The following is a 22,855-nucleotide window of genomic DNA, read 5'->3' as shown; positions in this document are numbered from 1 at the left end:
TGCCTATGGATTCTCATTTTACAGATGTTACTGCAATGACATCTGTGTACTGGTGTAGTGACTACAGCCAGCTACAGGTCATTATTTATATGCTCTCACACTGTACAGTTCATTTGCAACGGATATAACTGTTTCATTAATACACTGACATACAGGTATTTTATTTGTGTTCAAGGGTGTTTATTGTAGTGCTAACAATTTGAGGGGAAAGTGCAATGGAATAGGGTGATGATGGAGGAAAGTCCAGGGTATTGTTCAGGTCTGTTTGTAGCACAGGTGCAGTGTCCAAGTGTCCATAGGAAGGGGAGCAAAGGTAGTTCAAGGTGGACACAGTAACAGTGTGGGATACAAGGGGGATAATCAGGAGAATCTAATTTCCTGACGGTGGTCTTGGCAATTGGTTCTGGCTTCTGTCTGGGTCTCGGGGAACGTTTGCGGGGTGGTTCACCTTCTGCAGGGCGAGTGATGCTGGTGGCCTGTGGGTCCTGTGGCGGGGCCTCCTGGCCACTAGCAGAATTGGAGGGCTCTTCAATTGACTGGCTAGTGGTAGGGGCCCGCTGGTGTGCTGTTGCCTCCCTCATAATGTTGGCCATGTCTGAAAGCACCCCTGCAATGGAGATCAGGGTGGTGTTTATGGCCTGCAAGTCCTCCCTGATCCCCTGATACTGTCCCTCCCTGTTCTCCTGCAAATTGTCAAGGATCTGGCCCATCCTATCCTGGAAATGTTGGTAGGCTCCCAGGATCTTGGAGAGTGCCTCCTGGATAGTCAGTTCCCTGTTCCTGTCCTCCCCCTGGCGCACAGCAGTCCTCCCAGTTTCCCTGTTGGCCTGTGCCTCTGTCCCCTGAACTGTGTGCCCACTGCCACTGACCTCAGGTCCCTGATTGTCTTGAGGGCGAGGTGTGGCCTGGGTCCCTGTACAGGTGGGCACACTGCTGATTGATGTGTCCTGGGGACAGAGGGGTGGGTACGCTGGGTGGGGGCTGTGTTGTTGGATCCTGATGGGGGAGGCTCTGTGGTGGACTGTGATTGTGCTTGGGTGACCGGCTGTCCAGTGGTCCCTGATGGGCCAGGTAGGTCCTCCAGATCTTGAAGTCCAGAATTACTGTCATCACTGGAAGCATCTTCTGCAGTGGGGACTGGATAGTGGTGGCACCTCCTCTTCACTGACATTAGGTGAGGTACCTGTGGGGATGTTAATGATGTATTATGCTGTGTATGACATATTGTACATCTCTGGCTTCCCCTATATCGTTGGTGTTGCCCTACCAGCTTTTGCTTGTGTATGGAGATGTATTGTGGGAATGTTAGTTTCCCTATGCTGTGCATGCTTTAGTGATGGGTGTCCATACAGGGCTGGGAGAGCTGTCTGTGCATTGGTATGGCATGCATGATTTGGCATTGGGATTAGTCAAATGTGTAGGTGCAGTGTGTGGGATGTAATGGAGTGATGGGAGTGAGGGTGAGGGGGTGTGATGGCATGCAGGTATGGGGGGGTGATGAGCGTTAAATGTTGACTTACCAGTGTCCAGTCCTCTAGCTACTCCAGCGAGTCCCTCAGGATGCAGTAATGCCAAGACTTGCTCCTCCCTTGCTGTGAGCTGTGGGATAGGAGGTGGGGGGTCCACCACCAGTCCTCTGTATGGCGAGCTGGTGCCTTGCTGCAGTGGAACATACCTTCTCCCGAATGTCGTTCCACCTCTTCCTGATGTCGTCCCTTGTTCTTGGGTGCTGTCCCACAGTGTTCACCCTGTCCACGATTCTCCGCCATAGCTCCATCTTCCTTGCAATGGATATCTGCTGTACCTGTGCTCCAAACAGCTGTCGCTCTACCCTGATTATTCCCTCCACCATGGCCCTTAACTCCTCCTCAGTGAAACGGGGTGCCTTTGTGGTGCCATGGGTGTTGTATGGTGTGTGTTGGGGAGAGTGTGTTGAGTAATGTGGTGGGGAGTGTGATGTAGAGTGCGTGAGGGATGTATGGGTGTGAGTGGTGAGTGTGTCTAATTGCCTCTGTGCTCTTCTTCTCAGTCTCCTGGTAGCAATTGGTGTTCATAAGGAGTTGTGGGTATTGTGGGTGTGTGGGTGTGGTGTGTGTATGAGTGTCAGGTGTCTGTTTTTAGTTTTGGCGAACGTGGTGTTGGTTTGTATATGGGTGTCCATTCTGACGCCTATGTTGGGGGCCATCAGTGTGGCGGTAAGCGGGATTTACTGCCAATGTCATAATGAGGGCCATAGTGTACATAAGACCTTTTCATTTATTGAATAGTAAATCATTATAGCTCATGATTGTGTTTCCTGCTTCCCTGAAGGAAGTAGAAAAATATCCGTGAAACATGTGTTGGTATTTGCAGGATAGTTATTGTGATCATAATGTATCAAGTTGTTTTGTATTCTTTGAACATGAACACTATCAGTGGGAAGCTCTACCCATTTATTGGCGCTCCGTATATGTCAGATGATGCACAGTATTATGTTGAAATGGATGTATGGTGCCTAAAACATGGACAATATCAGTTGATGTATATTAAAATGTTAAATTTGGTATATGATACAGAAGAACACCGACAATATTAGTAAATGATTCAGAACCTATTTGACATGGTTTTTGTTTTTTATTTATTGTTATGATTTTTTTTTAGTTATTTGTACCTCCCCACAAACCTTTACTGTAATTTGTAAGCCAGACGGATAACTGGCTCTGTGGGTGGAGTGCGCAGGGCCTTATTTGTATTTTTCAAATTATCCGTAACTTTCAAATACTACTCTCCTTGGAAACTGGTAGTTCATACAGGGACACATTCCAACTGCTACCTGAATTACAAAGCACAAAGCATTTTAGTATATCCATCTCCAAGATCACATCAGACCAGCACATTTTCACTTGCTGGCGCCGAAGGTTAGAATTAAGGCAGTGTTATTGGCTCATGGAGTTATTGCGAGAAATCCAAATCTGAATATGTCGTTTGGATCACTGAGGATGGGGCAAATATGAAAATGTGCCGATGATTAATAAGTGATGAGGCAAATGTGAACATGCTCAAAGGATCACTGAGCAATGGGGGAAATCTGATCATGCACAAAATATTAGTGGATGATGAGGCATTTGTAGGCCCAAGTTCAAGATTTTCAGTGAAATTAATAAGCACCCCTGATTATTGCGAATGGTGCGAATCTGGATATTCACTGAGGATTCATGATTGGTGGTACAAATATAAGCATGCAGTAGGCGTTACTGAGTGATGTGGCAAGTCTGAATGCTCACTAGTATTACTCAGTGACAAGGCAAATGCCACCATTTAGTGAAGACTTTTAAGTTATTGTGCATATCACAATTTTATATTCTTGAGTGAAAATCTGAGCATGCATTCAAGATGAATGTGTGATGGTGCAAATAGTAACATGCTGTAGGGATTTTTTCCTCTGTGGTTGTTGTTTTTTGTTCTTTAGTTTCACGTCCTTAGATTACATCCTGTCCAAAAAAAGCCTCCTCTCACTATATTTTAAAACCTTCTATGATAATCTGATCTTAAATAAAACTTTCAATGGTTCCCTCTCTTTTTTAATTTTGAATGATGACCCCCCCCCTTGCTACCTCCAGCCTCTGCATGCCTCGTCACTAGGTCTAGCCTAGCCGGCTCTAGGTCAAATGCCAGTGTGCCTTAATCTCCTTTATTGTTTTTCTGCAAATTGCCTAAAACTCAATGCATAGATCACAATCTCTCATTCTCATATCCATGCAATCTAGAAATTCCTAGTCTCCTGTAGCCTGTAAAAAACAGAACTTCACTGAAAAAAAATCAAAGGTTACAGGGACGTTATAGTTAGGAGATAGAACTAGAACAAAAGCAGTAGAAATTCACTTAAAAACAAAGGTTACAGGGATGGTATAGTTAGGCTTACATTTTAAACGTACAAAACCATAGAAATTCACCTGTTATAGTTAGTTATTTCAAGTAAGGTGGTGTCCGGGGACCACCACCACCAACTCCTCGTGCCCCAAGGTAACTATAACTCGCACCCTCACCATGCACTGCTCATTACCCCAGATATTACAGTGCTCATGACATGTTTTATAACATCATTGATAATATTACTGTCACATTTGCTGTAAAGTTATTCCTAAAAAACTGCATGGCGGGGGCGCGAGTTATAGTTATCTTAGGTCACAAGTCATAATTACTATAGCAGGCGAATTTCTATTGCTTTGTACATTTAACATGCGAGCCTAACTATAACGTCCTGTAGCCTTAGTTGTTTTAAGTCAATATATATGTATAGCCAGTAGGTAGTTATAGTTAGGACCTAAATTCCACAGACTGGCATTTTTGTTTTGCTAAGAATTTTGCTGCTGTTTGAGGAATCTTCAGGAAATTTTAAAAACTAGTACACCAGTCAGTTCAGCTGCTGTCTTAAATGTTTCAGAGTGGTTCGTCAAGCAGAGGCTATGCAATTTTCCATAGGGATTTTGAACATGACTATAGCCCGAACCACTGAACAAATTTACAACAAATTTGGCAGAAAGCTAGATCTTGGTTCAGAAAGATCGATTTTTGTTATTTTGTGTAAATCTGTTCTGCTTGTTTCAGAATTATTAAAAGAAGCAACATATGTATATAAAAGGACGTGGCTCCACTGTGGATCCGCCTGCAGGGGATCTGCAGATCTGGGTAAAAAGCAAAGCCCTGATTGGCTGGCCACAAACTCACAAGAAAGTTGCAGCTGTCCTTTTCTTTGTTGCTTGGCCTGGGGGAGGGGAAAATAACTTGTAAAAACTCATAATGTGTCAGAATACAGGTATCCTGACCCCATAGAACACATCGAGCAGTCTGTGGCAAAAACTGCTCCTAAATATTTTTGGGGTGAATTTGCAGATCCACCACAGTGCACAGTGCAACCCTCAATGTAAAATTGCAATGGATCAGTGGATCCTATAAACATTAAAAAGAAACCCTCACGCACCAAACCCATGCTGTGCAGTGTGGTGTTGAGTGTATGTGGGAGGCTGCATTGGATACAGGGCATAGCCACAAGGTGGGCGTGTGCAGCGGTGGTTATATTAACATATGGTAATTATTTGAAGAAACTATAACTTATGCCGTTAAGTAACTTTAGGTGACGTGTTATAGCTTCTTAACATAAGTATAAGTTTAAGTAGAACTGCTGAATTTCTATGGTTTTGTGTGGGTAAACATGAACCTAACTATAACTTCCTTGTAACCTTTGGTTTCTTCAGTGAGTGTATATATATATATATATATATATATATATATATATATATATATATATAAAAAACCTAGTGGCGGTCTCTACTAGGTTGTCATAGTTAGGACCTGGTTTCTATAGAAAAAGCTGTTTTTTACTTGCCTATATCTTGGGTGCCGCTTGATGAATCTTTACAAAATTTTCCCCAAAAATTTGGCAGGGGTGATCTGTCAAGTGGGAGCCAAGATAAAGGGGGATCGAAATAAGGGCGTTTTTAATGTTAATTCCCATTGGAAATTTTGAACAGCGATAGAGCCAAAACCACTGGATGGATTTATTCCAAATTAGGCAGAAAGGTAGCTCTTGTTACAGAAAGAGACCTTTTTAGGTCAAACACGCCAGCCCTTTGACATTTTGCAAGTAGTGTGGGCTTTTAACCATGCCCACCTTACACCCATCACGTTCATTCGTTTGTGGACTTGCCTTTCAAAAATCACTTGACGTCATTGGTAAATGCTTTATGTTTGTCCCGCCTCAGGGCAGTTTGGTTACTGCCTTGGACACCAACCATGTTACAGGGATAATTGCACCATTGCCAATATACTTCAGTGTCAAAGAACTACTTTTTTTCTTTTGTCTGCGCTTCGTGTCTGCCGTGGCGCTCACAGTGCTCAGAGCGCGTACTGGATTGGCGGTATTGTTTTAAAGTTATATGCACTCTGATCTGCTAAGTGCACGTTCTTTGCAGCAGGCATATTGACCCTGTGCATTACTTTATGATGACTCCAGGCTTCCACTAGACAAAAGTACATTCTCTCTCCAGAAAGCACGTGAATTGACAGAGTTATTTTCACATTTTTACATTAAATGGACTTTGTGATTCACCTAGTACAGGTTCTTTGTTGCAGGCACATTAACCCTGTGCGCTACCTTATGATGACTCCAAGCTTCCACTAGTGAAAAGTATGTTCTCTCTCCAGAAAGACCATAAATTGCCAGAGTTATTTTGACATTTTGACATTACATGCACTTTGTGATATGTCTAGTACACATTCTTTGTTGCAGGCAGATTAACCCTGTGTGCTACCTTATGAAGACTCCAAGTTTCCACTAAACAAGTGTGAATTATTTCAGCTGCCATGGCGTTCACACTGCTCAGAGCGCGAACTCGATCAGCTGCATCATTTTTATATGATATGCACTCTGATCTGCTTAGTACACGTTCTTTGCAGCAGGTATATTAACCCTGTGCGCTACCTTATGATGACTCCAAGCTTCCACTAGAGAAAAGTATGTTCTCTCTCCAGAAAGACCATAAATTGCCAGAGTTATTTTGACATTTTTACATTACATGCACTTTGTGATATGCCTAGTACACATTCTTTGGTGCAGGCAGATTAACCCTGTGTGCTACCTTATGAAGACTCCAAGTTTCCACTAAACAAGTGTGAATTATTTCAGCTGCCATGGCGTTCACACTGCTCAGAGCGCGAACTCGATCAGCTGCATCATTTTTATATGATATGCACTCTGATCTGCTTAGTACACGTTCTTTGCAGCAGGTATATTAACCCTGTGTGCTTCCTTATGATGACTCAAAGCTTCCATTAGACAAAAGTACGTTTAAAAAAAAATAATTTTGTCAGACCTCGCGGATCTGCCGAAAAAAACAAAAAAGTGTATGAGTAAGGGAAGTCTCTAGACAAGGCTTCAAGGAGGCTACATGCCAAGACAGACATCACATTTTTTCAGTTCTGGGTATTTCTATTGTGATCCAGTTCTTAATCCAATTGTTCAAGTGTGGTGACCAAAGACTAACATCATGGGCTGTCAATTGAGAGGCTGAGATGAGAAATAGGAGGACCAATTTGAGAAGGAGTCATCTGTGAGCTGTACATGTAAAAGAAAGAAAGAAGCACAGAACAAGATAAGCGGGAAGGAGTGTTAACTTATTAACAAAGCATCCCTTAAGTTTATGCTTTAGGCAGAAAGTGTCAACAAGGAGTAATATTGTGGTGATTGTTGTATTGAGTAATCTGTATGGTATCGGGACTTGTGGAAGTGTTTTTGTGCCGAAATGAGCTCAACTTTATACAAGCTCAGCAGATACATAACATACTTTCCGCTCTCAAAAATGTTAACAAATATAGGTCGCAATTTGAGTTCATACGGGCGCAAGGAATTTCATGACGACTCTGTTCCAGGCACCTTCTAATTCAGCAGAAATATCCTGCTATATATATATACACATACTTGCTGTACTCTGACACCTGCCAGTATTCTTTGTTTTACATAGATACTCTTTCATATTGTACAAAGGTTTTTTATATATAAAACAAAAAAAGCCCATGGGGTCTGTGCAGGACTATCTTATGTAACATAACTGATAGTTCACCAGTCACTTTTGCTAAATCTGCCACATAATTGTACCATTCGTTGGCATGGAATTCAAGAATTCATGCCACAGAACTGTGTTCTGAGCTCCTGAAGATCCACAAGAATAACAATGAAAAACAAAATATTTTGTTAGACTGCCGTTGGCTGCAGTTGTGTAATTCTGTACCACAAATGTGCCCAATACGCTGACATCATTTGAAGTAAGATTTGCCAAAGTGAAATCACAATTTGCCTTGCCAGAATACATTTCAAATGAAACTTTAAGAGAGAAAATAAAAATTAATTGTACAACATCATTTAAAAAAATGCTTGTTTTGCCACCCGAGATGTGTTGCTGTATGTCTTGATGCTCTTCAGAGCACTCATTCACACTTCTTACAATAGGGCAATTTTTTTTTTCAAACACTTGGTAATGAGCCATATCGAAGTAACACGCCTTAATGCTTGAGGTGTATTCAGTCAACCGTGGAAGCTCGCCTTCAAAACTCTGCCTTTTTTAATTTTCAGCCACGGAACGAGTAATTGGCGTCCCATGAATCCTGTTTTCTGTGCCACTGAAGATTCAACGTTCCTTTGTGGAAGGCAAGGTGGAATGACCTCACTTTTTAGCGTCCTCTGTGAGTTGTTTGTTTTGTTTCTTCCTGAAGTTTGTGATCTTGATATACAGCTTTGCCTCAAAAAGGATCTCCAAAATGTAGCTTATCCCCTTCGCTGTCAGGCCTTTTCCCCTCCTGTGCCGAGCCTTTTTTGGCTATTTGGGGCAGGTCGTGCTTAGGCCCTCATAACTTTTTCTCCACATAAGCTACCCATGCTAAATTTGCGTCCTTTTTTCCCAACATCCTAGGGATTCTAGAGGTACCCAGACTTTGTGCGTTCCCCTGAAGGAGACCAAGAAATTAGCCAAAATACAGCGAAAAGTTCGTTTGTTTTTTTAAAAAAAAGGGCTGCAGAAGAAGGCTTATGGTTTTTTCCCTGAAAATGGCATCAACAAAGGGTTTGTGGTGGTACAATCACCATCTTCCTAGCTTTCAGGAACAGGCATACTTGAATTAGAAAACCTCATTTTTCAACACAATTTTGACATTTTACTGGGACATACCCCATTTTTACTATTTTTTGTGCTTTCAGCCTCCTTCCAGTTAGTGACAGAAACGGGTGAGAAACCAATGCTGGATCCCAGAAAGCTAACCATTTCTGAAAAGTAGAAATAATTCTGAATTCAGCAAGGGGTCATTTGTGTAGATCCTACAAGAGTTTCCTACAGAAAATAACAGCTGAAATAAAAGAATATTGAAATTTAGATAAAAAAAACAGCAATTTTTCTACACGTTTTACTCTGTAACTTTTTTTCTGCTATGTCAGATTTTTTAAAGCAATATACTGTTATGTCTGCTGGACTCTTCTGGTTGCGGGGATATATAGGGCTTGTAGGTTCATCAAGAGGCCTAGTTACCCAGAGCCAATAAATGAGCTGCTCCTTGCAATTGGTTTTCATTCTATACCAGGTATACAGCAATTCATTTGCTGAAATATAAAAAGTAAAAAATAGGTATCAAGAAAACCTTTGTATTTCCAAAATGGCCACAAGATAAGGTGTTGAGAAGCAGTGGTTATTTGCACATTTCTGAATTCCCATATTAGCATGTAAATTACAGGGGATTTCTCAAATAGACATCTTTTTTACACACAGTCTTACATTTGGAAGGCAAAAATTTAGAGAAAGACAAGGGGCAATAACATTTGTTTTGCTATTCTGTGTTCCCCCAAGTCTCCCGATAAAAATGGTACCTCACTTGCGTGGGTAGGCCTAATGCTCGCGACAGGAAACACAAAATGGACACATCAAATTTTTACATTGAAAACTGACATGTTCTTTGCAAAGTGCCTAGCTGTAGATTTCGCCTCTAGCTCAGCCGGCACCTAGGGAAACCTAGCAAACCTGCGCATTTTTGAAAACTAGACACCTAGGGGGAATCTAAGATGGGGTGACTTGTGGGGCTCTGACCAGGTTGCAAACCTCAAAATTTGGCCAAAAAAACCTTTTTCCTCATTTCGGTGACAGAAGGTTCTGGAATCTGAGAGGAGCCACAAATTCCCTTCCACCCAGTGTTCCCCCAAGTCTCCCGGCAAAAATGGTAATGCACTTTTGTGGGTAGGCCTACTGCCGCGAAAGGAAATGCCCCAAAACACTATCTGGACACATCAAAATTATCAAATACAAAACTACCTGTTTTTGCCGGGGAAAGGGTGCACCTGCGTTTTTGGTCCTGGGCTCAGCAGCCATCTAGGGAAACCTACCAAACCCAGACATTTCAGAAAACTAGACACCAGAGGGAGTCCAGGAAGGTGTGACTTGCGTGGATCCCCCAATGTTTTCTTACCCAGAATCCTCAGCAAACCTCAAATTTAGCTACAAAATCACATTTTTCCCACATTTCTGTGTGGGATCACCCACAGGGACACATTTCATACCACCCAATGTTCACCTCAGCCTCCCGGTAAAAATGATATCTCATTTGTGTAGGTGGGCCAAGTGCTTGTGACAGGGAAGAACCAAAAACATGTCAAAATTGAGGAGGAACCAAAGCGGGTCCAAAAGGGCAGTTTGAAAAAAAAAAAACATTTTTAGGCTGACAAGTGCAGCAGAATTTTTATCAGTATAGATGAGACAAGGCTGGGTGGTAGGAATTTTGTGGATTCCTGCAGATTCCGGAAGGTTTCATCGCAAAAATGTGGGAAAAATGTGTGATTTCCAGCAAAGTTGGAGGTTTGCAGGGCATTGAGGGTAAGAAAATGGTGTGGGGTGCATGTGAAACACACCACCCTGGAATCATCCAGAAATTTAGTTATCAGATGTGTATGGGTCTTGTGGAGTTTTCTACATGGCAGTGTCCCAAAGTCCATAAAGTGCAACCCTCACCATTCCAAGTGGGACGATTTTGAGAGTTAGCCAAGCTCTCATGGCCCAAATGTAAAACCAAAACCCAAAATAATCAAATGTCCTCTTGCTTGCCATGGGATAAGATTTTTTAGTGTGCGGGGGAGAGCTGAAAGACTGTTACCCCTTCAGTTGGGGTGGGGCATAACCAGGCCCATACTGGTTGGTTGCCACCACCCCACTATTTTTTTTTAATTCCCTGGCATCTAGTAGACTTTCTGCCCCACAGGGGTGGCAGAAATGGCATGAAATAAATTTGCCCCCCACCCCCGGAGTCATCCTTGCCTAAGGGGTCGGTCCTCTTGCGTGAAATTGGTGCAAAATAAAATCCCCGGTGCCTAGTGGTTTCTGCCCCCCTTGGGGGCAGATTGGCCTAACAAAAATTGGCCGATCTGCCCACAAGGGGTGCAGAAATGGTCTAAATACAATTTACCCCCCAGGGGAGCGACCCTTGCCTAAGGGGTTGCTCCCCACCTCTAAAAAACAAAACAACAAAAAAAAAGTTCCCTGGCGCCTAGAGGTTTCTGCCCCCCCCCCCCGGGGGCACATCGGCCTAATAACAATAGGCTGATCTGCTCCTGGGGTGACAGAAATGGCCTAAAATAAATCCCTCCCCCCCCCTCCCGCAAGGAGCGACCCTTGACCAAGGGGTCACTCCCCTTGTGTGAATTCACCTAAAAAAAAAAACCTCCCTGGTGTCTAGTGGTTTCTGCCCCCCTTGGGGGCAGATTGGCCTCATAAAAATCAGCCGATCTGCCCCAAATGGGCTAAATATAATTTGCTCCCTAGGGGAGCGACCCTTGCCTAAGGGGTCGCTCCCCACTTTAAAAAAAAAAAAAAAAAAAAAATGATCCCTAACGCCTAGGCCGAAAAGGCCTTGAAAAAAATTGCCCCCCTGGGGAGTGACCCTTGCCCAAGGGGTCGCTCCCCCTATGCCTTTTTCTATTTATAAACTAAATCCCTGGTGTCTAGTGGGTATTTCAGAAGCCGGATCGCCTCACGATCCAGCTTCTGAAATGCTCAGAGAGACTTCAAAGGGAAGGAAATTTCTTTCCTTCCCTTTGAAGCCTCTCAGGCCCCCAAAAGAAATGCTTTGCATTTCTCTTCTTATGCGATGGAGAGGTGGCCTCTGATGAGGTCAGCGCGCGATTGTGGGGTCGGGGTGGAAGGGGAAGGGCTCCCCTTCCATCCCTGCCTTGGGAGGGTGGGGGGGAAAGCCCACGGTGGGAGTTCTAGCGCTCCCTCCGAGCTCCAGGCCAAGGACGTAATGGTTACGTCCTTGGCACAGGAGCACTGTGCCGGTGGACGTAACCATTACTTCCCCGTCACAGAAGGGGTTAAAGGATCCGTCCTGTGAATGATGCCACAGTAGATCCCAAACTGACGTCATCTAATAAAGCAAGATTGTTGAAGGCTTATTATTAGTAATTATTATAGATGCAGGCAAAGAACCCCTGTTTTCTCAGACTGGAAGGCACCTTTAATTGGGTGTGCACAACCACTTTAGTAAAAAACTAAAGCCCAATCCGGGAAGAACTAGGACTACCAAAAAAACATGGGAAACGGAATATAAAATCGCCATATCTTCCAATGGGAGGACAAGGCCTGTAAAATACAGCCTAATTAAACTAGGAGTTGCTGACTGTTTTTCTTTAATTTTTATTTTTTACCAGCAGCACTTTGCATGCTGAGACGTGTAAGCCTATACTTACAATACAAAAGGCCAAATACCAGCAACATATTGCAGGTGCTCTTAGCTAAAAAGCTTGCACTGAAAGAAGGTGCTTTGGATGACAAATGTCTGCTTGACACACTCTAAAAGAGGTTTGTTTTTGCTCTCTGAAATGGTAAAGTGAGGGTATTCCGAATCCTTTCCAATCTTGTATTTTCTAAATGAGTAACTCGCTATATGAGCGATACTTCAGTAACAATGCTACGAACTGGCCCCATATTATAAGAGTAACTTCTAGCCACTCCTGGCTGAAATACAGGGATGTGTACTACAAAGCATGCTTGCAAATGCTGTCTGCAGAACAAGGCGAGTCTAAAAGCCACTGCAGTTCCCTGGGCACTTTAATAGCGTTACAATAGACTTTTGGCAACCTTTGTATTCTAATAAGCAGAGATGCCATTTGGCACCTTGTGGCTAATGGGCATGATTTATAAATGGGTGGAGAGCCCATTGTTCTGCCAGAGGGATGGAGTATATTACTCCATCCCCCTTCTAAAGGGTCTGCCCACCTCATCTATAAAAGACCCTCAAGCAGACGGTCGTTTCTAATGCATTTACAGGAGACACCTTCATGGCGGTTCCTGCCAATGCGTTTTGCTGTTTGGTGCAGGGCTGCGTCATGCTGCTGTTGCACCAGTTTTCTTTTATTTTCAAAAAGAAAATCCTGAAATGGGATTTTCTTTTTGAAAGTAAAAAAGTAATGCTCCCCTCACCAAGGGGATCATTATTACCATTTTACAGTCCCTCACCGCCAGGGTTGTATGTCTGCAGATGCTGATTGGGTAAGCAGACATGTAGTCATTTCTCAGACAGCCCATACTCTGTTTGGCCAACTGAGAGCTTTGTCTACGGCCTTGACAGAGTAGCAATCGCCGTAGCCATAACTATGATCCACCCGCATCTAAATCAGGTGGGTGAACCATTATGTTGGTGGTAAGGATACTCTGTCGCCATTGTGACAGAGTATCCTTACTGCCAACATATATATATCAGCCCATTAGTTTGGAATTTAAAGCAGTTGATAGTGTGCTGAATTAAGCACAGCTTTCTTAACTTTGGAAAAACGAACATTTGAGTTTTTTTCAAACGCTTCTGTGATTTCTGGAAATATGCAGAATTTGGACTTGTAGGGTCTCTGGTAAATGGGAGGGGCATGTGTTAGTGATGGACAGAGCACTACTTCAAGACTGAAGTGCAGCTTCCAGTATAGATTCACAGCCATCAAGGCTTCTCATGTAGGTTGCGCTAAGAACATGTCCTCTAGCAACCATGCAGTGTAGTCCTGGCTTGGTGCAGACCAGAAAAGGGCTTCGGACCATAGGAGAGGTAGGAAGACTTGTATAAATGTGAAATACAGTGTCTCGTGCTGTTCCCCAGCTGGTTTCTCCGATATCAAATATTATTTTTTACTACGGTTAACATTATTATTTCCTGTCTGGGACAACTTCTCAAAGTGTGTGCAAACCGATGATAAAGCATGGGTGCTCCCCAGGATGGGCCTCGTCTTTGGGACAGTCTGGACGTGCCCTAAAGGCTGGTCTGACAGGTCAGTGTATGGGTCAGTTTCATTGGCTGTTTGTGGACCTGTTTTATGGACAGGGCAGGCCGGTTCTTGCTGCTATTTACTCTGATATTACCACAAATATTGCCTAAGGCAAGCATAAATTCATGCTGTCTCCCGTAACTTGCAAAACAACTATACAGTGAGTCTGTAAAGTTCAAAACTGCCCAGATTTGCAAATGCACGCCTCTTTTTAAGCTATCTGATAGGCTTTTTCGGAGAGGGCATGATGTAACGGTCTGAGCTGCCGACTTTAGAGCTAGGGAAACAGGTTTGAGTCTCTGCATCAGCTCAACATTCTGTGATTCTGGGCAAATCACTTAATCTCCCCCTCCTACAGTTCAGCTCCTTGAGACCCTCAAGGATGATTTGCCGCAGTTTACAAATCTGGGTTTATTTATTTTTAATGGGGGCACTTTTTTTTGGTGTCTGCCTATTTTCTAGCCCACTGATAATACCCTATCACATCCTGCTTTGTTATCTACTAAGTTCTTTTATTCATCTGCCTCTCATTCTACCTGTTTTCCTTTCAACATGATTTGCACGTTGTTGTCTGCAAAATACTGCATCAGATAAAAAGCCCCTAACAGTCGTTTACATCCAGAACACCTGTTTGAACTTCCTGTAACTGCTTGAGTCCAATGAGAATATAGGGCCTGATTTGGATCTTGGAGGAGTGGTTACTCTGTCACAGCGGCGACTGATATCCCATCCGCCAAAGTCTAAATCCCATTATATCCAATGGGAATTAGATTTATGACGGAGCAACCACTCTGTCAAGATCGAAATCAGGCCCATAGTGTCCTCCTATTTGAAACTTAGTGCACATGGTTCACATTCTTAACTCTTACATATCGCATAAGTATTATTTTTTGTATTATAATTGCTTATAATCCTTGATTGGATATTAAAGTGATTTTATGTTGAATAGCACACTACTGCATAGCCCTAAGTGAGTGGGTAATCCAGTTATTAATTATTTGGTGCAGCTTTAGCATCTTACACTTCGGATCTGAGCTGTACACAAATTAAAAGTATTGTTATTTTTTGCAATGACTGTTTTTCTGAAAAAAACAAATGTTTTTGTGATGTGTGTGGACAAGGTGCTGAATGCAGAAAAGGAGGTGGATAAACAAGTGGTTTAGCAATAGTGCTGTGGGTGCTAAGCATGTGAAATGGGTAACCTACTACTTTTTGGGTGTTAAAGAGGGGACTATTATTGGGGTAAAATGGGCCAATTACACGCCATTGTACAAGTGTCACTGCACATGTTGCACCATTGATAGCTGCGTACCTGGGATACCTATTTCATGTTGCCTGTCTGCTTGAGAGAGGTGACTCCGGATTCCGAAGGAAGGCATATTGCATTGTATTTTTGCATTTATATAGCACACTAGATGGATGACTAGTCACTGAAGCTAATTCAGGTGGTAGAGTAAGAGGCTACACCACTGTTTTTCCATAGAATAAGTTGTATACACTACCTTGTTTGTAGGTTTGAAGCTGTGTGTTGAGCTGAGTTTGTGTGTGACGTTAGTGATAAGTCGATCGCCAATAAAAAACACACAGTAGGACCAATTTTGAAAAACTAAAAAATTTACAAAAATCTATACTAGCAGTTTTACACTTGGGAACAAATTATTTCAGATTTTTTTGAATCAATAGTGTTTTCCAATAGTATGGCTGGAAGGCTCTAACAGACTTGCAACATTGTGGAGGGATTTCTGTATGCGTAATTGTAGACAGTGTACAATTGTGATTGAACAAGTATCTTCTCTTGTGTGCGATTTCACTTTTTTTTCCCCACCCTGGAGCTACTGCTTTCTCTTAACTTCAACAAATATTATATGTGTTCAAGCTCATTCCCATCTTGGAAAATGATTTATTCATGCTCTACACCAGATTAAATGTCTGCGCATTTTTGGCGTGAGTAACAAACATGGAAATGTTTGTAAATTCACATTGTAAGCTACTACAAGAAATTGAGGTATTTAATTGAGGGGGTAAGTACCCACCTCCACTAATAATCACAGTCTTCATCAGAGTGAACCACTAAAGTCACTAAATTAACCGAGCTCAACCCTGTGGTAGCTATGGCACAGAGCAGACATGCTTAACTTAGAGCCAATGTGTAAAGTATTTATGCAGTACTAAACAGTAATAAAGTTGAAATGGCAGGCAATAAAAATCCCAATATTAATTAGAAGAAAGATTAGAATTTATTAAACAAATTGACACCAACATGACAGAAATCCAAGTAAGGGATCGAGAGATATGGATTTTTAAAAGTTTGAGTAGAAATAGTGCCAAGAAGCACAAACTGCCCATGATAATCAGTATCATGGTAGAACAGGACATATGTGCAATTTGTCCCTGACTACATTTGGTGCAGGTCAGATACACAAACCAGGTACATCCCGGTGAAAGATTTTACTATCTAACATTAGTTCTTTAAGACCCAAACTACTAGGTAGCAGGCAAAGGCTAACAGGCGGCAGGGGCGGCTCCTCCATTAGGACAGAGGAGTGTTGGACCCCCGCCAGCAGTGGTAGCTGCAAAACCCTTTACAAGACAACGATAATAAACTGCATTTATTATTGTTTTCTTGTAAAGGGTGGGGGGACATGAGGGTGACGAGCTCACCGTCTTGGTCTGGGCAAACACACAAGCGCAGATGTTGCAGGGCGGGAGAGAGCATGCACAGGCTCCCAGCCTGCAGCGAGGAAGCAGAGGAGATGGGGGAGCGGACTGGTGGTGTGCAGATAAGTGTTTTAAAAAAAATTAAAAAATGTTTATTCCGCCCTTCCGTGCACCGCACCGCCCCTTCCATACCTCACGAGCTGCGACTGACAGGAGGGTCCAGTTCAGGTCCCCTTGGCATTGTAGTAATATTTTAATTTATTAAAATCAATCAATCAATTACTATATAAATTATTTTAAAATCGGTTCATTAACAGATTGTCAAAAAATGTGTTCAACAGCAGATAAATCAACCTAAACCCAGAGTCTTCAGAATCTAGCATTCAGCTTAGTCTTTTTTTGGTGCCACAGTGCAGCGCCTAGTTCAAGTGTGGATGTTAGTCGAGAGGCGAGCCTCAAGAAGGTTATGTCAAAGTATTTTACCAGACTCTTGATGAACTAGCTAGTCTGAAGTGAGAAGCAGCAGTTAATAAATTCTTTAACTGATCTTATTTTATGTTCAATGAAAGATTGACACAAATACTTTTTCCTCATGGCCAGGAGATTAGGGCAAATGTATAATATGTTTTTACGAGTTTCATACTTGTAGCCGCAGAGGCAGCAACCAACATGAGGATGCAGCACTTTTTTCCAGGAGCCCTCCATTTTGGCAGTGGGAATGTACAAGAGGCGAAACCATAGGTATCTGATTTTTGGGCTGCAACCTGTCTGAGTCGTGGGAAGGCTGTTTTATTGTGCAAAAAGTCTCTGAAAATGGATTGTTGTGCTTGTATTTGCACCTGTTTTTCGATCATTGTAGCAGCAGAAGTGAAAAAGAGATCATATTAGACGTTTACACATCCCTCTTTGTAAGCACCATAAGTTGGCTATAGAAGAGAGGTTTTACTCAGCCAGGAGTTTACCAGTCCAACAGAGAGTCAAAAAACCGCCAATTGGATCATTGGGTTACCTCTTCAAGGATCCACTTTTTTAGTATACCTTCTAGTGCAGGCCAGCTGTCTCATAAGTAGTTGAAGAGAGAAGGTAGATGTAGACTGCTTATGGATTTTAAGATCAGTTCAAGGCAAAGAATTTGCCAACATTTTGACTGTAGATTGTGTTAAGGATGTCGATCTGCTCAGCCGAAAATACTACTGAAGCATAGAAAAGAAGTGAGAGAGGTTTGAGCCAAAAGCAGAGTTATAATTGTTCAGCGGCCAAAGATGGCGGAGAAGCATTAGACTCCCTTTGTGACTGTGGTTGCTTTGTTTTTCACTTGGACAATATGTTGTCCAGGTCTATTTGGAGTCAATTTTGAGGCGTAGATTCTGGTAGTTGTAAGCAACGTCTACTCGTTGTTTGCCAGTCTGCCATGTAAGTGCATCTCATTAGGGTCGCTTTAGCGCTGTTGGCGCCCACTGCGCAAATTATTTTTGGCACTCACCCCACTCCATGGCCTCCTCCTCGGATACCCTGACTACCACTGGGCAAAAGCACCCCTCATCTTTCCTTAGCCCCTCTTTCACACACATATCATTTGTTTTAAAGGGCTGATAAAGACTGACTTTAAAATAATAATGTATATCTACTCAAACGACCCCTTTTTAGCAACAACAGCAATAGATAATGAAAGACTGGGGTTAAAAACCCTAACGTCCTACCCTATTTATGCAATTTGCATGCAGCTCTTTGATAGGTCATAATAGTAACTGTTCTATATTAGGTTGTATCTTATGAACTGTGGTAACAAAAGAATCTCTGTGACAAAAGCAGTAATCCACTCAACTATCCACATAAAATACAGATCTGTGTTCTGCAGCAGGAATATTAACCCCCTGAGCTACTTTATGGAGAGTCAAAACTTCCACAAGACAAAACACTGGATCTCTCTCTAGCATGAAGATTAATTACAAGAGTTATCTTAACATTGTTATTGGTCCTGAAAGCAGGGCACAAGGAATTCTGCAGTGGGTGCTTTTAAATCTAAGTTATTGCTAAATCCTCCCCCCACCAGGTTAGCGCCCCCTCCCTAAGTGAGCGCACCAGTCACAAAAGCCCTAAAGCCGGCCATGCTTCTCATTTTTCAGAAGCACAGACTTGGTTTTGGAAGCGTTGATGTTCAGGCCAATGGTGAAGTTAAACAGATTCATTTGTTTTACTTGAAATTGGAGACCGGAAGGAGTTAAGGCGAATATCACCAGGTGGTCGGCGTACATGAGATAGGGGATTTTTCCAGCCACCAAATTTGAATGGGAGACCATCTGGGAGCAGAAGTATTTGGGTTAAGTTGAAGATGTCTATGGAAGCTGTGTTTTATGCCATTGTTTATGCACAGTTTTGGAGAAACTTCTTACTTATTGGACAGAGTAACCTAACCCAGGTGTCTGAGTGCAGAACTGTTATTAGGTGCAGCGGCGCCCAATCTATGCCTCTGTGGGCCAGTTTGTTCCAAAGTTAATTGTGGATTACTTTATCAAACGCTTAAGTTTAGTCAATACAGCAAGCCTTATTTGCCTTCATCCTTTTTTTGCCCTAAGATGTTGTCTGCTGTGGAGCATCTGTCGTCAAAGCCTATTTGGTTCATTCATAGCAGGTCAGCTGGCAATTGTAGAAAAAGGCCTCTTGTAGCTTTTTGTGTCACTGTAGCATTAACAGGAAGTCGGCCTTATGACCCTTGGAGTACACTTCTTTGTTTTGGGTGCAAAAGAGAGAGCAGGTTCAGTCCACTGGGGCTCTTGTCAGATTTTAGACAGCAGGTTCAGTCCTCATCTGATCTTCTTCAGGTCCATGGGTGTTTTGAAGTAGGTGCCACATTTATGCCTGGCATGAGCCAGTAGGTGACAATCACCCCAGGGAAATGGAGTAAAGGTTCCTTGGGTTAAACCTTCACATTTTGGCCATACTAAACATGGGCTCTGAGGGCTGTGTGTGTTGGGCATGTACTATGTAATCCTTGTGTCCTCCTTCATCTAACACTAAAATCCAGGTTTAGGCCCACCAGACTTGGAAACAGAAGTCTGGTAAAATCAAAGCTGAACTTTCAGCAACCAGATAGTGGATGCACCCAGAGTGTTTTGGCATTCTGTTTCCGCCCTTTGAATTCTGTTGAAGATGGTATATGTAAACCTAGCAGATCTGTCAAACAGGCTGTGACATTGTAATATCAAAGGAGGCCCATTTTGATTTGGAACTGACTAACTGACTGACTGGCAGGAAAAAAGAAGAACCTTGGCCAAGCAGACCTGTCAAGCAGCATATGATATTCAAGTATGTCATAGAGTATCCTCCCAGCCTCCACTGCATATTCTTTGAGGTTCAGACGGGTCATCTCTGCCCTTTAAGGTCAGCCTACTGTTTGTTCCTAGGAGCAGTTCACACCTCACCACAGGGAGGCCATTTCTGTCATAGACAAAATTGATCTTTACCTTTAAATTGGATTTGGTTTAACTATTAAAAAGATTCCTTCAAATATGTATCTGACTGTTTCCTAGGCACAGATAACATCTGTTAAACATATTATTGTATCCCATTGCTTTCCTATGCAACAGCTGATCCTGCTGCACCGAAAATTGCCTTTTGAGCCTTTTCACTGTAAGGACATGTTTGACACTAAGCTTTTACTTCTCCTATTCTTAAATAACGTATACCCTGCCTCAATGGGTAGTAAGACCTACTCATGAGTGACTTATTAATATTCAAAAGGAGGGTTCAGGCCTGTCCAAAGAGGTTATTTTGACAGGTAAATTTTGCAGCCCAAGCCTGCGCAGCCAGGCTGCTGGTCACGTTTGCATTGCCACTTCAGTAGGTGGCACAGTGAGTGCTGCAGTCCATTGGTGACATTTAACCTTCTGGCTCTTGGTAACATATGGGTACCCTATGTTAGAGACTTGCAGGTAAATTAAATAAGTGAATCAGGGGTATGTAAATTTCATCATGTTGAAAAGAGGAGCACAAGCACTTTATCACTGGTTAAGTAGTAGTAAAGGGCACAGAGTTCTACAACCAGCCAAACATGTGAGGTGACCCTGCAGAAAGAGCAAATTTCCAACAGCTACGCTTACATGTGCACGCAGCTTTATGAACAGGATCCCTGGTGATGTGCAGCCTATTAAATTATTCGATAACAAAAAAGGAAGCGAAAATGAAAAACATGATTTGCAGCAATGAAAATGTGTAAAGTTTGGAGATACTGCCTAGGGGCAGTACATGCAAGGTTGAATCTGTGAGATGGAGTGGGCATGGCTTTCTTACACCAGCTTTGTTCCTAAGAGGACCACTGCCTTCCTCTTGCGAGCCCAGTTTGATACTATGGTAACTAAAACTGAGGATTCAAAATACCTATTAATAATAGGTGAACGACGCCCGGGAGGAACACTTAGGTGTGAGTAACAGGCTTAACAAGATAGCCATTAAAAAATGATTTTACACTTCAGTTCCCTTTATTTCGCATGACACAGTAGTCAGGGCACTTCAGGCTCCTGTTGCCAAAGACCGCTGGCCGCATAACGGAGCTGGCGCGTAATGGGCAGGAGTAATCTTTGGCTGCTACGCATTATTTTCCATTTACAATGCTGTTTTGTGTGTTAACCCTTCGTTTCAGCAACGCTGCACAGTAACATAGAAGTAGTACAGTCTCATTGTACAAGTACGGTAGCCTGTAGACAATGGCAATATTATTGTATTGTTCCTGAGGTGTAATATTCAGTACTTAAATTCTTTCAGAGACTAACATATTGTATTGATGCCTGTGTATTGATTTGTGGGATGTGTGTGTGTGTGTTTTGGTATTTTTATCATGCATAACTATCTGAGGAACAATGTGAAAAGGGAGGTGGTTCGAAATCGTGTACATCAAGTGAGGTTTTTTTTCTGTTTACGGAAAGGGCCTTTAGGCCAAACCCTGCTCTCCTATGTTGGCTCATGGTGGCCATAATGTGAGCATCCCTGGTCCATTGAACTGCTGTCCGACTACAATTGGTCTTGACGTACTCCTGCGCAGAAGTGTAATGGCCATGTCTCATGTTGTCTATGACAATGGTTGGCAGCATACGTTGTTTTCAGATGACAGAGGTGGACATGTGATTTTCTTTGTTGTGAAAGAACCTTGGTCCTTTTATGCACTCTCTTGCAGGCTCATCACACTGCTCACATCCTCTACGCTGCCCTCATCCACGCACACTGCGCTTCTACCTTCACCAATTTGTTCACTTGCCGTTCACCTAGCTATCCTCCCATATATTCACCCACCAACACATCCAGCCATCCATTGATGCACTGAGACACACGCTCATTCACTGCCCTAACCCATACACAGTTTCTTCTTCCCACACATTTGTCACCACACACCCATTAATCTAAACATGAATTCATTCATGCAATCACTCATCTATTGAACTATCCACACATCGCTAGCTGTTTCATCAGCCCACTCAGTCATCTACTCACTTTCCTTTACGTATTCACTTTACATTTCCCAAACTGCTCTCTTCATTGCCTCATCACTCTACCCTTTGCCACACTGCCCTTAGCCTCGGTCAATGGCGTTACCTTCAACACATTGCTCCTGTCCCCATCACATATGTACAGAATAACAAACTTGTGGTCAAGTGTTAGGAAGTGGATTTTGAATAGGTGTCTTCGAACTCCAGAGTCAGCATCTCACCTTTGAAAACGCTCACTCGGCCCTTGTCTATAGTATGAAGATTGATTTTCTTTTATTTATATATTTAGTGTTTTTGAAATGCTGAATGACTCATTTGCCTGCCTCAAAGCATCTTGTTTGGGGATGCAAACATATTGTACTAATACGCAGATTGTCGTGATTCAACATGTTAAATATAGAGCATAGCTTAGAATCTGGAATTAATACCAGATTGTCCATTATACGTCACCGATAGTGAGTTCAACAAGAGGAAAAGCCTTGATAGAGGGATGGCTCAATGGAGACAATGTTAACTCTTTCGATTGCATGCGTTCCATCTGCAAGCGAGACAGAGAGACAGGCATAGGGTAGAGAACTTCAAGCAATATGTCTGTTCAGGTCTAAGTGGTTGGGTCAATATATTTACTAGCATCAATTTGAGTAACAATAACTCCTGATACAGTGCCATGGCGTGGAAAGACAGCAGTAGCATGCTGTACTTCGAAAATGAGTAATTATTGCTTACATATGACACTCCGATTTCCAGTTTTAATGTGCTCCCTTCATTGAAAGCCCCCAGCTAGCCATGACTGTGATCAATATTGCAGCACATTGTGGATAGAAGTGACTCACGCCAATGATTTTTTCATATATATATATATATATATATATATATATAAATATATAAAACACCAACGTTGCCA

The 22,855-nt window shown here is 42.6% G+C and overlaps 1 protein-coding gene across 1 annotated transcript in view; it reads left to right on the top strand.

Moving 5' to 3' along the window:
- Positions 1-22,855, top strand: part of HIVEP3 (HIVEP zinc finger 3) — a 1,670,978-nt gene that overhangs the window by 350,763 nt on the left and 1,297,360 nt on the right. Inside the window, exon 2 of the mRNA XM_069224892.1 lies at positions 8,108-8,217. The gene's annotated coding sequence lies outside the window, so the exon portion shown is untranslated. The remainder of the gene's footprint in view (positions 1-8,107; positions 8,218-22,855) is intronic.

The sequence above is a fragment of the Pleurodeles waltl genome, chromosome 3_1, assembly GCF_031143425.1.
Source record: "Pleurodeles waltl isolate 20211129_DDA chromosome 3_1, aPleWal1.hap1.20221129, whole genome shotgun sequence".
In the NCBI taxonomy this organism is placed as follows: Eukaryota; Metazoa; Chordata; class Amphibia; order Caudata; family Salamandridae; genus Pleurodeles; species Pleurodeles waltl.
This window is presented reverse-complemented; position numbering and strand designations above follow the sequence as displayed.